This window comes from Pan paniscus, chromosome 1, assembly GCF_029289425.2.
Source record: "Pan paniscus chromosome 1, NHGRI_mPanPan1-v2.0_pri, whole genome shotgun sequence".
NCBI lineage: Eukaryota > Metazoa > Chordata > Mammalia > Primates > Hominidae > Pan > Pan paniscus.
The window spans coordinates 102,655,863-102,673,235 of NC_073249.2; the positions used below are offsets into that span (position 1 = coordinate 102,655,863).

A 17,373-nucleotide genomic window follows, 5' to 3' on the forward strand; every position below is an offset into this window, starting at 1 on the left:
GACATTAGCAGATGCTAAGCTTGCTCTGGTCAGGAGATGAATTTGATATGCCATAGATTTAGAAATTGAAACGGAACCCTAAAGTTATTGGAAGAGACTGTAGCTGAATACATTTCTGCCTTACCCTGACGCACCTGGTTGCGGGGAGCAAAACGGATCAGCTGACTACCCAGACGAGCAACTTTGCCGTGACTCGGATTCGAACCGAGGTTGCTGCGGCCACAACGCAGAGTACTAACCACTATACGATCACGGCGGGCCACAGGGCAAGCGGTGATGCTTGACCTTGCTCTAGCAGTTTTGAGTAATAGGTTTCCATTATTAGGCGGCTTTGTTCCCAGACAGCCACAGGGGGTTCACGTTTTTCTCCCTTTCATACCCGCTCTGCTTTCCCCTCCCTCCCTCCCTCCCAATCCTAATACAGGTCGAGAATAATTCTCATCTCCTCCACTGCAGCCTGGGCCTCCCTGCACCAGCCTCGGTCTCCCTGCACCAGCCTTTCTCGGGAGGTCTCTCTGTCCTGGTCCGCACCTCCTCTGCTTCTCTCCCGCCTCTCTGTATTTCTGCTTTTCACCCTTTCTCTCTGCCGCCCCACCGACCGAAGCCGAGTTGAGCTAGGGGAGCCCAGGCGGCGTAGAAAGTCGGGTGAAGGCGGAGCCAAGAACGGAAAGAGCCATCACTAGAGTCCACGGGGCGTTCTGCTTCCTTTGGGAAGTCGCGGACCCGGGCGTTTCCCGGGACGCTGGCTCTGACGCCTGCGAAGGGCAGGACGGGGCCAAGGCCATTCCGCTGCCCTTCCAGCTTTGGAATCACCCAATGCACGGGTTTCAACCGTAGCCAGCAAGATGCGCCTCTCCGGTTTTCTGAGGCTTTGGAGCCTGCACAATTGTTCTACAAAAGGCGGTGGCTCTGCCTAGTGTTGGATGGGCGCGTGCTCTGCATGGTGAGGCGGGAGCGACAGTTGACTGTCCATTCGTGTGTCGCAGTCGGGTGGTGTGCTTGCTTCCAAGTTTGGAGGTCAGTGGTTCGAACCCGTTCTCTCTCTCTCTCTCTCTCTCCTCTCTCGACGGAATCTCGCTCTGTCGCCAGGCTGGAGTGCAGCGGCGCGATTTCGGCTCACTGCGACCTCCGGACTCTCTGGTTCAAGCGATTCTCCTACCTCAGCCTCCCGAGTAGCTGGAATTACAGGCAGAGGCCACCACCCCCAGCTAATTTTTGTATTTTTAGTAGAGACCGGGTTTCATCATGTTGGCCAGGATGGTCTCGAGAGAGAGAGAGCCGGGCGCTGTGGCTCACGCCTGTAATCCCAGAACTTTGGGAGGCCGAGGCGGGTGGATCACGAGGTCTAGAGATGGAGACCATCCTGGCTAACACGGTGAAACCCTGTCTCTACTAAAAATAGAAAAAATTAGCCGGCCGCGGTGGCGGACACCTATAGTCCCAGCTACTCAGGAGGCTGAGGCAGGAGAATGGCGTGAACTGGAGAGGCGGAGCTTGCAGTGAGCCGAGATTGTGCTACTGCACTCCAGCCTGGGCGACAGAGCGAGACTCCATCTCCAAAAAAAAAAAAAAAAAAAAGTAAGAATGGTATTTCTTAGGTTTTCTTCTAGGATTTTTCTACTTTGAGGTTCCCATATGTATTGTTTCATTGCAGGTGACAACCAACCACAGATTAATCATTACAAGCCAAGAAAGGGAATTTATTGTTTGCCAGGAAAAACATCTAACACAAAAAAATTAGCAAAGGAGATTCCTGAGTGTCCCTTTCTGTAAAGCATGCGGCATTGTTCTCTACAGAGTTCAGTAAACATTTTTCTGTAAAGGGCTAGAGAGATCTATTAAATATTGTAGGCTTTTAAGCCAAGAGGCAAAACCGAGGGTATTATGTAGGTGCACATGTAACCGATGAGAAAACAAATTTCTATACCATTTTCGTTGATGAGATCCGAAATTAACAATAGTAACTGAGTAGAACCTCTCAGGTTGTAAATGTTCTTTGCATTGAGAGCCTAGATCTGCCCACCTAGGCTCTCTGGTACAGCCCTCCCTTCCCTCCCCACAGGACATTTTCTCCCTGCTTCCCTCAGATGAAGAGTTCCATACAAAAGACCTACTCCCCTGAGAAGCAGTGAAGTGCTCCTGGGGCCCACCAAGGCCACACAAATCAAGGAGTGGGTGACCTCACCCTGGCTTCAGCTCAGAGCTGATTTTGAGATCACCTTTGCAAAACGACATCGTGCTGGGAGATGTCATCAGGACAAGACCATAGATGTGGCTGTCAAAGGAGGTGAGAAGAGAGATGTCCAGGGGGAGAAGTGGCCAAGCACCAACACCTCTGCATCCAACCTCACAAAAGACTCAAAGAGATGCAGAAACGGAGATGGGGGAATGGAAACCTCTTTCAAGCTAGGCTTTGAGGCCTGGTACTGATCTCTCTTTTTCCTCCTGCAACCTACAGCACCTGCAGTTTTCTCACCTCAGTTGATGGAAACTCCATCCTTACATACACTCAATCCAGAAATCTTAGAGTTTTCTTTGACTGCTGCTCTGTCTCTCACCCCATATAGCTGATTAGCCAAGAACTCAAGTTATCTTGAACTGTCAGGTGTGGACGTTAATCCACACCACCCTTTTCTCCCTAGTTTAGGAAATTTGGCAAGTCATTTCTCCCAATAAAGACAATAGGATTTCCTTGAAATTGCATGATTTCAGTCCTTCCTAGATTCATGACTCACTTAAGAGCACTGTTTTGTTTGCTACCATTTTCCCCTATTTTTATTTCATACCTGTTTGATCTGCACTCTTTCCTATATGGCAGGCAAACCAGTTCAGGTGTGCTTTCCTAATCATAGAATTAGCAATAATAGCAGCCTTGGTAACAACTTATTTCTGGCTGCACCACCAGGCAAATGTCACAGGACTTAATAGGTAGAGGATCTTAGGATCATCTGTATTGCTTGATGTTATAGACTGAAGTGTTTCCCTGTGAGTTCATATGTTGAAAGCTTAACCCTCAAGTTGACTGTATTTTGAGATAGGGTTTTTAATGTGGTAATTAATGTTAATGAGGTCATACAAGTGGGCCCCTAATCTGGTGGGAATGGTGTCCATATAGGAGGAGGAAGGGCATCAAAGAATCTCTTTCTCCACGCAGGCACAGAGGAAAAACTATGGGAGGACACAGCAAGAAAGTGGCTTTCTGCAAGCCAGGAAGAGAGGCCTCCCCAGAAACCAACCCTGCTAGCATATCCAACCTCACAAAAGACTCAAGAAGAACTTCTGGCCTCCAGAACTTTGAGAAAATGTCTATTGTTAAGCCACGCAAACTTTGTTATCTTTCTGTGGCAGCCTGAGCTGACTAATACCTTTGGTAGGTGGGCGGCACTCACCTAATTGGGCTATATGATGTGAAGTTAAAGTACCTTTAGCAATAGGCACCATCTAATTTCGTTGTATAGATATTGTGTCTTTTGCATTGATATTGCCTCTCTTAGTTGTATGTATATTGATGCACGAGGCTAGGATTACAAGACTAGTCAAAATAGGAAGAAAGAAGAGAAAGGTGGTGAAGATATGAAGTTCCATAATTGCATCCTCTACCCACATCCTGTTCTTAGAATATTTTCCACTGGAGGCTGCACCTGTATACCCTCAAATTCAATCTGAGCACACAATTATTTATACAAGCAAGGCAACTTTTCCAATTTTGCCTATCACCTGCTTGGAGAAATAAGTACTTCAGTCACCAATTTGAATATTCATTGAGATAATTGTTAGGAGGTTGATAAAAAATGTGGCATCTCCCTGTATTGTTGCCTTCTCCTGGGCCAACAATGCCGTCTGTACTCTGCTGGTCTGCATTTGACCACAAACAGGAGTTGCAGCAAATCTTAGCCTCTTGGGAAGCCTATTTTTTTTAAATTTTATTATTATTATACTTTAAATTTTAGGGTACATGTGCACAATGTGCAGGTTTGTTACATATGTACACGTGTGCCATGTTGGTGTGCTGTACCCATTAACTCGTCATTTAGCATTACATATATCTCCTAATGCTATCCCTCCCCCCTCCCCCCACCTCACAACAGTCCCCAAAGCATGATGTTCCCCTTCCTGTGTCCATGTGTTCCCATTGTTCAATTCCCACCTATGAGTGAGAACATGTGGTGTTTGGTTTTTTGTCCTTGCGATAGTTTGCTGAGAATGATGGTTTCCAGTTTCATACATGTCCCTACAAAGGACATGAACTCTTCAATTTTTATGGCTGCATAGTATTTCATGGTGTATATATGCCACATTTTCTTAATCCAGTCTATCATTGTTGGACATTTGGGTTGGTTCCAAGTCTTTGCTATTGTGAATAGTGCCGCAATAAACATACGTGTGCATGTGTCTTTATAGCAGCATGATTTATAATCCTTTGGGTATATACCCAGTAATGGGATGGCTGGGTCAAATGGTATTTCTAGTTCTAGATCCCTGAGGAATCGCCACACTGACTTCCACAATGGTTGAACTAGTTTACAGTCCCATCAACAGTGTAAAAGTGATTCTATTTCTCCACTTCCTCTCCAGCACCTGTTGTTTCCTGACTTTTTAATGATCGCCATCCTAACTGGCGTGAGATGGTATCTCACTGTGATTTTGATTTGCATTTCTTTGATGGCCAGTGATGATGAGCATTTTTTCATGTGTTTTTCGGCTGCATAAATGTCTTCTTTTGAGAAGTGTCTGTTCATGTCCTTTGCCCACTTTTTGATGGGGTTGTTTGTTTTTTTCTTGTAAATTTGTTCGAGTTCATTGTAGATTCTGGATATTAGCCCTTTGTCAGATAAGTAGGTTGCAAAAATTTTCTCCCATTCTGTAGGTTTCCTGTTCACTCTGATGGTAGTTTCTTTTGCTGTGCAGAAGCTCTTTAGTTTAATTACATCCCATTTGTCAATTTTGGCTTTTGTTGCCATGGCTTTTGGTGTTTTAGACATGAAGTCCTTGCCCATGCCTATGTCCTGAATGGTATTGCCTAGGTTTTCTTCTAGGGTTTTTATGGTTTTAGGTCTAACATGTAAGTCTTTAATCCATCTTGAATTAATTTTTGTATAAGGTGTAAGGAAGGGACCCAGTTTCAGCTTTCTATATATGGCTAGCCAGTTTTCCCAGCACCATTTATTAAATAGGGAATCCTTTCCCCATTGCTTGTTTTTCTCAGGTTTGTCAAAGATCAGATGGTTGTAGATATGCGGCATTATTTCTGAGGGCTCTGTTCTGTTCCATTGATCTATATGTCTGTTTTGGTACCAGTACCATGCTGTTTTGGTTACTGTAGCCTTGTAGTATAGTTTGAAGTCAGGTAGCGTGATGCCTCTGGCTTTGTTCTTTTTGCTTAGGATTGACTTGGCGATGCGGACTCTTTTTTGGTTCCATGTGAACTTTAAAGTAGTTTTTCCCAATTCTGTGAAGAAAGCCATTGGTGGCTTGATGGGGATGACATTGAATCTATAAATTACCTTGGGCAGTATGGCCATTTTCACGATATTGATTCTTCCTACCCATGAGCATGGAATGTTCTTCCATTTGTTTGTATCCTCTTTTATTTCCTTGAGCAATGGTTTGTAGTTCTCCTTGAAGAGGTCCTTCACATCCCTTATAAGTTGGATTCCTAGGTATTTTATTCTCTTTGAAGCAATTGTGAATGGGAGTTCACTCATGATTTGGGTCTCTGTTTGTCTGTTATTGGTGTATAAGAATGCTTGTGATTTTTGTACATTGATTTTGTATCCTAAGACTTTGCTGGAGTTGCTTATCAGCTTAAGGAGATTTTGGGCTGAGATGATGAGGTTTTCTAGATATACAATCATGTCGTCTGCAAACAGGGATAATTTGACTTCTTCTTTTCCTAATTGAATATCCTTTATTTCCTTCTCCTGCCTAATTGCCCTAGCCAGAACTTCCAATACTATGTTGAATAGGGGTGGTGAGAGAGGGCATCCCTGTCTTGTGTCAGTTTTCAAAGGGAATGCTTCCAGTTTTTGCCCACTCAGTATGATATTGGCTGTGGGTTTGTCATAGATAGGTCTTATTATTTTCAGATACATCCCAGCAATACCTAATTTATTGAGAGTTTTTAGCATGAAGGGTTGTTGAATTTTGTCAAAGGCCTTTTCTGCATCTATTGAGATAATCATGTGGTTTTTGTCTTTGGTTCTGTTTATATGCTGGATTACATTTATTGATTTGCGTATGTTGAACCAGCATTGTATCCCAGGGATGAAGCCCACTTGATCATGGTGGATAAGCTTTTTGATGTGCTGCTGGATTCAGTTTGCCAGTATTTTATTGAGGATTTTTGCATCAATGTTCATCAAGGATATTGGTCTAAAATTCTCTTTTTTTGTTGTGTCTCTGCCAGGCCTTCGTATCAGGATGATGCTGGCCTCATAAAATGAGTTAGGGAGGATTCCCTCTTTTTCTATTGATTGGAATAGTTTCAGAAGGAATGGTACCAGTTCCTCCTTGTACCTCTGGTAGAATTAGGCTGTGAATCCATCTGGTCCTGGACTTTTTTTGGTTGGTAAGCTATTGATTATTGCCACAATTTCAGATCCTGTTATTGGTCTATTCAGAGATTCAACTTCTTCCTGGTTTAGTCTTGGGAGGGTGTATGTGTTGAGGAATTTATCCATTTCTTCTAGATTTTCTAGTTTATTTGCATAGAGGTGTTTGTAGTATTCTCTGATGGTAGTTTGTATTTCTGTGGGATCGGTGGTGATATCCCCTTTATCATTTTTTATTGCATCTATTTGATTCCTCTCTCTTTTCTTCTTTACTAGTCTTGCTAGCAGTCTATCGATTTTGTTGATCTTTTCAAAAAACCAGCTCCTGGATTCATTAATTTTTTGAAGGGTTTTTTGTGTCTCAATTTCCTTCAGTTCTCTCTGATTTTAGTTATTTCTTGCCTTCTGCTAGCTTTTGAATGTGTTTGCTCTTGCTTTTCTAGTTCTTTTAATTGTGATGTTAGGGTGTCAATTTTGGATCTTTCCTGCTTTCTCTTGTGGGCATTTAGTGCTATAAATTTCCCTCTACACACTGCTTTGAATGTGTCCCAGAGATTCTGGTATGTTGTGTCTTTGTTCTCGTTGGTTTCAAAGAACATCTTTATTTCTGCCTTCATTTTGTTAAGTACCCAGTAGTCATTCAGGAGCAGGTTGTTCAGTTTCCATGTAGTTGAGCGGTTTTGAGTGGGTTTCTTAATCCTGAGTTCTAGTTTGATTGCACTGTGGTCTGAGAAACAGTTTGTTATAATTTCTTTTCTTTTACATTTGCTGAGGAGTGCTTTACTTCCTACTATGTGGTCAATTTTGGAATAGGTGTGGTGTGGTGCTGAAAAAAATGTATACTCTGTTGATTTGGGGTGGAGAGTTCTGTAGATGTCTATTAGGTCCACTTGATGCAGAGCTGAGTTCAATTCCCGGGTATCCTTGTTAACTTTCTGTCTCATTGATCTGTCTAATGTTGACAGTGGGGTGTTAAAGTCTCCCATTTTATTGTGTGGGAGTCGAAGTCTCTTTGTAGGTCACTATGGACTTTCTTTATGAATCTGGGTGCTCCTGTATTGGGTGCATATATATTTAGGATAGTTAGCTCTTCTTGTTGAATTAATCCCTTTACCATTATTTAATGGTCTTCTTTGTCTCTTTGGATCTTTGTTGGTTTAAAGTCTGTTTTATCAGAGACTAGGATTGCAACCCCTGCCTTTTTTTGTTTTCCATTTGCTTGGTAGATCTTCCTCCATCCCTTTATTTTGAGCCTATGTGTGTCTCTGCATGTGAGAAGGGGTTCCTGAATACAGCACACTGATGGGTCTTCACTCTTTATCCAATTTGCCAGCCTGTGTCTTTTAATTGTAGCATTTAGCCCATTTACATTTAAAGTTAATATTGTTACATGTGAATTTTGTCTGGTGATTATGATGTTAGCTCATTATTTTGCTCATTAGTTGATGCAGTTTCTTCCTAGCCTTGATGGTCTTTACATTTTGCCATGTTTTTGCAGTGTCTGGTACTGGTTGTTCCTTTCCATGTTTAGTGCTTCCTTCAGGAGCTCTTTTAGGGCAGGCCTGGTGGTGACAAAATCTCTCAGCATTTGCTTGTCTGTAAAGTATTTTATGTCTCCTTCACTTATGAAGCTTAGTTTGGCTGGATATGAAATTCTGGGTTGAAAATTCTTTTCTTGAAGAATGTTGAATATTGGCCCCCACTCTCTTTGGCTTGTAGAGTTTCTGCCGAGAGATCCGCTGTTAGTCTGACGGGCTTCCCTTTTTGGGTAACCTGACCTTTCTCTCTGGCTGCCCTTAACATTTTTTCCTTCATTTCAACTTTGGTGAATCTGACAATTATGTGTCTTGGAGTTGCCCTTCTCAAGGAATATCTTTGTGGCATTCTCTGTATTTCCTGAATCTGAATGTTGGCCTGCCTTGCTAGATTGGGGAAGTTCTCCTGGATAATATCCTGCAGAGTGTTTTCCAAAATGTTTCCATTCTCCCCGTCACTTTTAGGTACACCAATCAGACATAGATTTGGTCTTTTCACATAGTCCCATATTTCTTGGAGGCTTTGTTCGTTTCTTTTTATTCTTTTTTCTCTAAACTTCCCTTCTCACTTCATTTCATTCATTTTATCTTCCATCACTGATACCCTTTCTTCCAGTTGATCACATCAGCTCCTGGGGCTTCTGCATTCTTCATGTAGTTCTGGAGCCTTGGCTTTCAGCTCCATCAGCTCCTTTAAGGACTTATCTGCATTGGTTATTCTAGTTATCCATTCGTCTAATTTTTTTTCACAGTTTTAAACTTGTTTGCCATTGGTTTGAATTTCCTCCTGTAGTTCAGAGTAGTTTGATCATTTGGAGCCTTCTTCTCTCAACTCATCAAAGTCATTCTCCATCCAGCTTTGTTCCGTTGCTGGTGAGGAGGTGTGTTCCTTTGGAGGAGGAGAGGCACTCTGCTTTTTAGAGTTTCCAGTTTTTCTGTTCTGTTTTTTCCCCATCTTTGTGGTTTTATCTACTTTTGATCTTTGATTATTGTGACATACAGAAGGGTTTTTGGTGTGGATGTCCTTTCCGTTTGTTAGTTTTCCTTCTAACAGACATGACCCTCAGCTGCAGGTCTGTTGGAGTTTGCTAGAGGTCCACTCCAGACCCTGTTTGCCTGGGTATCAGCAGCGGTGGCTGCAGAACAGCGGTGGCTGTAGAACAGTGGATCTTGGTGAACCACAAATGCTGCTGCCTGATCGTTCCTCTGGAAGTTTTTTCTCAGAGGAGTACCCAGCCGTGTGAGGTGTCAGTCTGCCCCTACTGGGGGGTGCCTCCCAGTTAGGCTGCTCGGGGGTCAGGGACCCACTTGAGGAGGCAGTCTGCCCATTCTCAGATCTCCAGCTGTGTGCTGGGAGAACCACTACTCTCTTCAAAGCTGTCAGACAGGGACATTTAAGTCTGCAGAAGTTACTGCTGTCTTTTTGTTTGTCTGTGCCCCGCCCCCAGAGGTGGAGCCTACAGAGGCAGGCAGGCCTCCTTGAGCTGTGTTGGGCTCCATCCAGTTCAAGCTTCCCAGTTGGTTTGTTTACCTAATCAAGCCTGGGCAATGGCAGGTGCCCCTCCCCCAGCCTCATTGCTGCATTGCAGTTTGATCTCAGACTGCTGTGCTAGCAATCAGTGAGACTCTGTGGGTTTAGGACCCTCTGAGCCAGGTGCAGGATACAATCTCCTGGTGTGCCATTTTTTAAGCCCATTGGAAAAGCTCAGTATTAGGGTGGGAGTGACCCGATTTTCCAGGTGCCATCTGTCACCCCTTTCTTTGACTAGGAAAGGGATCTCCCTGACCCCTTGCACTTCCCAAATGAGGCAGTGCCTCGCCCTGCTTCGGCTCGTGCACAGTGTGCTGCACCCACTGTCCTACACCCACGGTCTGGCACTCCCTAGTGAGATGAACCCAATACCTCAGATGGAAATGCAGAAATCACCCATCTTCTGCCACGCTCACACTGGGAGCTGTAAACCAGAGCTGTTCCTATTTGGCTATCTTGGCTCCAGCCTCCGGGAAGCCTATTTTAAGATAGTCCCTATCTCAAACTTGTTTTAAGACTAGTATGCTGATTGAGAAGAGGTAGCCTCATTGTAAAAATTTAACTAGAGCTAGCGTGAACCGAGGTGGTGGAGCTTGCAGTGAGCCTAGATCACACCACTGTACTCCAGCCTGGGTGACAGAGTGAGACTCCGTCTCAAAAAAAAAAAAAAAAATTTAACTAGAGCTGTGGGTGACAGTTGTGAGTTTCAGTACGGGTCTGGGCCCAGGTTTCCCTTGAGCACCAAATGAATATGCTCCTTTGCAGGGATCTTCAAGGTGCTCATTATTTCCATCTCATAGCCTCAAAAAAAGTGATCAGCTAACAGAATTTGTGTACTATCCTGAAGAGAAATTAGTCTAGAAATAGAGAAGATAAAGAATTTATAAAATAGATTCTACAGTTGTTTAAGACGTAGAAAGCTGCAAGAGACAGTTGTTCCACTCTAATGAGAAGAGAAAGCTGTATGGTCTGCAAAATCATATTTGTTTTGATCCCACCAGAGAGGTGAAGTTTGAAGGCCACTAGATCAACTGAAGTCCAAAGCATGAGAACCCCCACCAAAGAAGGACAAACAAATGAAGCAGTTTCCTTCCAGATAATGGAAGAAAAAGATGGCAGCCATAAATGTTGATTGGAGAAAATCACTGAAGTTTTCATCATTTCTTAAAGGTCAAGTGTGAACTATTGTGACAGAATCTATGTGAGTCCCAGATATGTAGCATGTTTTTGCCCATTTGCCAAGTTTTTTCCTCCCACATTTCCTGAGTGCTAACAAGAAACATGTGGCAGGGAAAGAGAATTACTTTTTTTGTTTTGTTTTGTTTTTTGAAGATAATCTTTTTTTTTTTTTGTAAATGGAGAAGAATGGAAAGAGGGAGGGAGAGAAGAACGAAGGAAGGAAGGAAGGGAAAGGAGGAGAGAAGGTAATTGAGAGGGTTTTTAGTTGTCATGTCTTTTTATTTATTTATTTATTTATTTATTTTCATTATAGAGATACATCCTTTTATTTCTTATTTTAATCAAGCCCCTGTTAAGGATATGTTCATTCTTTCTTTTTTTCTTTAATTTTTTTAGTATTTATTGATCATTCTTGGGTGTTTCTCAGAGAGGGGGATTTGGCAGGGTCATAGGACAATAGTGGAGGGAAGGTCAGCAGATAAACATGTGAACAAAGGTCTCTGGTTTTCCTAGGCAGAGGGCCCTGCCGCCTTCTGCAGTGTTTGTGTCCCTGGGTACTTGAGATTAGGGAGTGGTGGTGACTCTTAAAGAGTATGCTGCCTTCAAGCATCTGTTTAATAAAGCACATCTTGCACCTCCCTTAATCCATTTAACCCTTAGTGGACACAGCACATGTTTCAGAGAGCATGGGGTTGGGGGTAAGGTTATAGATTAACAGCATCCCAAGGCAGAAGAATTTTTCTTAGTACAGAACAAAATGGAGTCTCCTATGTCTACTTCTTTCTACACAGACACAGTGACAATCTGATCTCTCTTTCTTTTCCCCACATTTCCCCCTTTTCTATTCGACAAAACCGCCATCGTCATCATGGCCCTTTCTCAATGAGCTATTGGGTACACCTCCCAGATGGGGTGGCGGTGGGGCAGAGGGGCTCCTCACTTCCCAGATGGGGCGGCTGGGCAGAGGTGCCCCCCACCTCCCAGACGCCGCAGCTGGCCGGGCGGGGCCTGCCCCCCACCTCCCGGACGGGGCGGCTGGCCGGGTGGGGGCTGCCCCCCACCTCCCGGATGGGGCGGCTGGCAGGGCGGAGACACTCCTCACTTCCCAGATGGGGCAGCTGCCAGGTGGAGGGGCTCCTCACTTCTCAGACGGGGTGGCTGCCGGGCGGAGGGGCTCCTCACTTCTCAGATGGGGCGGCCGGTCAGAGACACTCCTCACCTCCCAGACGGGGTGGCTGCAGGGCAGAGACACTCCTCAGTTCCCAGATGGGGTTGCGGCCAGGCAGAGGCACTCTTCACATCTCAGACGGGGCGGCAGGGCAGAGGCGCTCCCCACGTCCCAGATGATGGGCGGCCGGGCAGAGACGCTCCTCACTTCCAAGAGGGGATGACAGCTGGGAAGAGGCGCTCCTCACTTCCCAGAGTGGGCAGCCGGGCAGAGGGGCTCCTCACATCCCAGATGATGGGCGGCCAGGCAGAGACGCTCCTGACTTCCTAGATGGGATGGCGGCCGGGCAGAGGCTGCAATCTCGGCACTTTGGGAGGCCAAGGCAGGCGGCTGGGAGGTGGAGGTTGTAGCGAGCCGAGATCACGCCACTGCACTCCAGCCTGGGCACCATTGAGCACTGAGTGAGCGAGACTCCGTCTGCAATCCCGGCAACTCGGGAGGCTGAGGCTGGCAGATCACTCGCGGTCAGGAGCTGGAGACCAGCCCGGCCAACACGGCTAAACCCCGTCTCCACCAAAAAATACAAAAACCAGTCAGGCGTGGCAGTGCGCACCTGCAATCCCAGGCACTCGGCAGGCTGAGGCAGGAGAATCAGGCAGGGAGGTTGCAGTGAGTCGAGATGGCGGCAGTAGTCCAGCCTCAGCTCAGCATCAGAGGGAGACTGTGCAAAGAGGGAGAGGGAGAGGGAGAGGGAGAGAGAGAGAGAGAGGAGAGAGAGAGAGAGAGAGGCAAAAGAGAATTTCTTGAGCTTCCCTCAGTGGTATAGGCATATAGGTCATGATTGGCCACCACCAGAGTACAGGCACAAAACCTGGTTGCTTCTCTCACATGAAACAAAAGGCATCTGCCACTGATGTTGGAGGAAGGAACGCTTCTTACCCTTGGTCCCAGGTATAGGTCACCTGCTGAGTAGAGTTTGACACAAAAGCTACCTATACTAGACAAGGAGAGGAGAGTTGCTCTTTCCCAAGACTTCCCATCATTGAAAGGTAGAGTTCCACCACCCCAAGGGGATGTCACAGGAACACTAGGACTCAGGCACCCATGGCCTGAGGTTTGGTACACATTCAATGCAATCAGTAACTTCAGTTGGTTTGGATCAATCATTTGAATTGGTTGCAGACCCTTTCCTTTAATGAAGAAAAGCTCTGATATGGGTACAAAGTTTCCATGTTCGGGACAGATTGGCCTTGTCCTTTAGGAAATTATATGAATTGGGATTTCTCTCAACCTAGTTGTGTTTACCATTATTAAAATTAAGCAACATTCACTTGGATTAAGTAGTAATAAAAAAAATGATGTGAGACTTTCTAGTGATTTTTGAACCCAAGCCTTGTATCACTGTTAGGCCTTCATGTGTGTACTTGAAAACAAAACATGTACAAATATTGCACTGGTTTGAAGATTTTAGTGGTGAAAGTGACCTAATCCATAATCAGTAGAAACCAATCTTGGAAATATGTGGTTATGCTCTTTTAAAATAGCTGAAAAGAGGGCCTGGTGTGGTGGCTCATGCCTGTAATCCCAGCATTTTGGGAGGCCAAGGTGGGTAGATCACCTGAGGCCAGGAGTTTGAGACCAGCCTGGCCAACACTACCAAACGATGTCTCTACTAAAAATACAAAAATTAGCTGGGGTTGGTGGTGCACGCCTGTAATCCCAGCTACTTGGGAGGCTGAAGCATGAGAATCACTTGAACCTGGTAGGTGGGGGTAGAAGTTGCAGTGAGCCAAGATCCTGCTACTGCACTCCAACCCAGACAACAGAGGGAGACTTTGTCTCAAAATAAATAAATAAATAACATAGCTGAAAAAATTACTGTGTGTTTATTCTCACTTTGTCCTTGTTTTGTTGTATGGTGTTTAAAGAAAAGGAGATTATTTATCCCCATAGTAAATTTCCAAAACTGTTCTTTGCATTTACCATTTTGTTAAATGATAGAGAGAAATGTCAATTGTCTTACTTTGATAAGTTTGGCATAGGCCCTGTCACATTTTTGATGCTTTTGGTCATGGTTCTGTGATTAGAATGCTAGCAATTAGGTACATGCAAGGAGTATCCTAACCGCTTTAATACAATGGTTTGAAGTGCTTCAGGCAGTAACTACTGGACACCAAATCACAGTGTTTTCATTTGTGACATGTTAGAGAGAAATAGGACTTCCTGCAGTACCAATGTCCTATTAACTGATCCCTGTGCTTTTAGCTTACAGAGCTTTGACTCCTGGGTCTGAAAAAAGGCACCTACTCTTGCTAAATCTTGAACATTGATGCCAATCAATGCCTCGTCTTCAGAACCTGGAGAAGATGACAACGAAAATGAACTGCTTTCATGAGACACAAAAGCAGAAATTGAAACCATTCAATCCATCTAGGCCCAACAATCCCACATGCACCTCTCTTCTGCCTCATGCCCCCCTCTTCCTCTAGGCAGAAGAGATGGGCACATAAGATTTGTAAGGTCAGAGTTTGAGGAATAAGTTTAGTTCAGAGATTTTCTCTTCTTTAATTTTCTTTTCTTTCTTTCTCTTTCTTTCTTTCTTTCTTTCTTTCTTTCTTCTTTCTTTCTTTCTTTCTCTCTCTCTTTCTTTTTGTCTTTTTGGTAGAGACAGGGTTTCACTACACAGCAAAGATGTAAAAGCCAGCCAGGCTCACAATAGTATCAAGAAATATCAACTACATAGAAAACATGTGAAAGCCAGCCAGGCTCAGCTTCACATACCAACACTTTGGAAGGCTGTGGCAGGAGAGTCGCTTGAGCTCAGATGCTTGAAACTAGCCTAGGCAACATAGTGAGCCCTCATCTCTACTGAAAATCAGAAAAATTATCCGGGTGTGGTGGTGTGAGTCTGTAGTCCCAGGAACTCAGTGGATGAGGCTCTAGGATGTCATAGGCCTGAGAATTCCATGCTGCAGTGAGCTGTGATCATGCCACTGTACTCCAGGCTGGGTGAAAGAGTGAGATCCTGCCTAGAAACAAAAGAAAAAAAATGTGTAAGCCTGTATATTGAAGACTACCAAGTATTGCTGAGAGCAGTTAAAGACCTTTGGAATAGAGAATGTTCCTCCTTGCATTTCAAGATTGCTTTTGTTTTGGGGGGACACACTATTTTTTAGGAATATGAAGTTCTTCTTAGCCATTCTTGTAAAAAAGGCCACTTTTTGATAGGATTGTATTGAATCTGTGGATGGCTTTGAGTTGTATTTTTATCTTAACCATGTTACAACTTCCAACCCATGGACAAAATATGTCTTTCCATTTATTTAGGTCCTTCTTAATCTCCATGAGCAATGTTCTGTAGTTGTCTGTGTACAAGTACTGCACCTTCTTGAACAAATTTATTCCCAGGCATATTATTCTTACCAGTGCTATTATAAATGTAATCGTTGTGTCAATTTTCTTCTCAGATTGTTCATTGCTAACACAAGTGATTGTTTGCTGAAAGTTTGCTGAATTAGCTTACTAACTCTAGCAGAGTGTGTGTGTGTGTGTGTGTGTGTGTGTCTGGTATCTATGTGCATGTATGTGTGTTTGCATTTGTATTATTTGGGATTTTCTATATATAGGATCACATCATCTGCAAATTGAGATAATTTTGTTTTCTTTTCAAAAATATTTTTTCTCATGTTTATTTTTGAAAGATAATTTGGCCAGGTGTAGAATTGTAGGCAACAGTTTTTCTTTTTTTTTTTTTTTTTTTTTTTTTTTTTTTTTTTTTTTTTTGACCATGAAAGTAAATTTTATTAACAGATACTTTTAAAAGATATTAATTTATATGTTTAGAATAAATGACACATTTGTAATAGAATGATGACTACCAGTATGAAAAGGCGTAATATATTCATCATGCACAGTGAACAAAGAAAAGGTTAAAATTGTCATTAGGAATTTCTTTTTGGCAAGGGCTTTATGCTTTCACTCACAACATATACTTTTAGAATGCTATGGGGAACTCGTCAATTTATTCCTAACATTTTAGAATAAAATATTTTAGTGTATTTACAATATTATTGATGTCTAGTTAAGATGACTCAACAGAGGGATATACTGGGGGCTACTAGGATAAGAAAAGCTAACATTTTACAATTAAACTGAGGGATTCATGGGAAGATCTCTAAATTTTTTAAGAAGCAAATTTTGAAGTAGGAGATTTCAAGATACGATTGTGAAAAGGGTCAATGACAAGATCTCTAGGTAGACACTATCCCCATACAAATATCATAATATTGAAGAGGGGAAGTGAAGAGGAGGAAGAGGAACTATGGCCTCAGAGTCAAGAAGGACTAAAGAGCTAATTTAGTGAAATTATGGACTGGGACAGTAACATTTTTCCTGGAGTTCCAGTTGCTAGCCTGAAAATTGTTTTCTTCAGTCGTTATCAGTCATATCAATTACATAATTCAGATTAGTCAAAACTGCATAGGACTCATATTCTTGCCTCTGTAAAATTATTTTAAGAAATCACCTAATAGAGTGGAACTTGAAATAAAAAGTTTTTCTTTTTTTAATTACTTTAAAACTATTGCAAACTTCTTGTTTGTCAAGTTTCCTATGAGAAATCTTATGCCATCCTTATATTTAGTCCTCCATATGTAACATGTTCTTTCCCCTTTTATTACTTTTAAAACTTCCTCTTTATCACTGGTTTTGATGGATTTGATTAAGATATTCCTTGGTTAAGTTTTCTTCATGTTTCTTGTTCTTAGGATAATCATATTTCTGTAATATTTGAAGTTTATGGTTTCCATGAAGCTCTTTAATCTTTCATCCGGTATGTTTTAAATATTTTTGTCTCTCTTCTCCACTACACACCCTTCAGGGATTCCATTTAGCCCTATACTAGGGTGTTTAAAGTTTTTATGCTGATAGTCCTTTTATGTTTTCCAGTCATTTGTTACTGTGGGTTTCATTTATGTTAGTTTCAACTTCTATTCCTTCTAGCTCAATAATCTTCTCTTCTGCAATGTTTAATCCAGTGCCTTCTTCCATTTCAGACTGTAAATCATAGTTTTTATCTACAGAATCTTATATTTAAAAAATCTTCAACTTCTCCATTTAATTAAAATACAGTTATAACTGCTCTAATGTCCTTTTCTGCTATTTCCAACATGTGTGTCAATTTCAACTAGATTATTAGATTCTTCATTATGTATCATGTTTCCTTGCTTCTTTGGCTGCTTGATATTCTTTTATTTTATTTTATTTTTTGGGATGGAGTTTCGCTCTTGTTGCCCAGGCTGGAGTGCAATGGTGTGATCTCAGCTCACTGCAACCTCCGCCTCCCAGGTACAAGTGATTCTCCAGGTACAAGTGATTCTGTGCCTGGGCAAGTAATTGACTTTCACTGGG

At 42.9% G+C, this 17,373-nt stretch overlaps 1 long non-coding RNA gene and 1 other non-coding gene across 2 annotated transcripts; one reads left to right on the forward strand and one right to left on the reverse strand.

Annotated features, from left to right (window-relative positions):
- Positions 1-184: 184 nt before the first annotated feature.
- On the reverse strand, positions 185-256 carry TRNAH-GUG (transfer RNA histidin (anticodon GUG)). Its single transcript has one exon. It is a non-coding gene; the product is annotated as a tRNA-His (tRNA).
- Positions 257-663: 407 nt separating this feature from the next.
- Positions 664-4,102, forward strand: LOC134730761 (uncharacterized). Its single transcript, XR_010112716.1, has 3 exons — positions 664-943; positions 2,063-2,287; positions 3,155-4,102. It is a non-coding gene; the product is annotated as an uncharacterized LOC134730761 (long non-coding RNA).
- Positions 4,103-17,373: the final 13,271 nt, after the last annotated feature.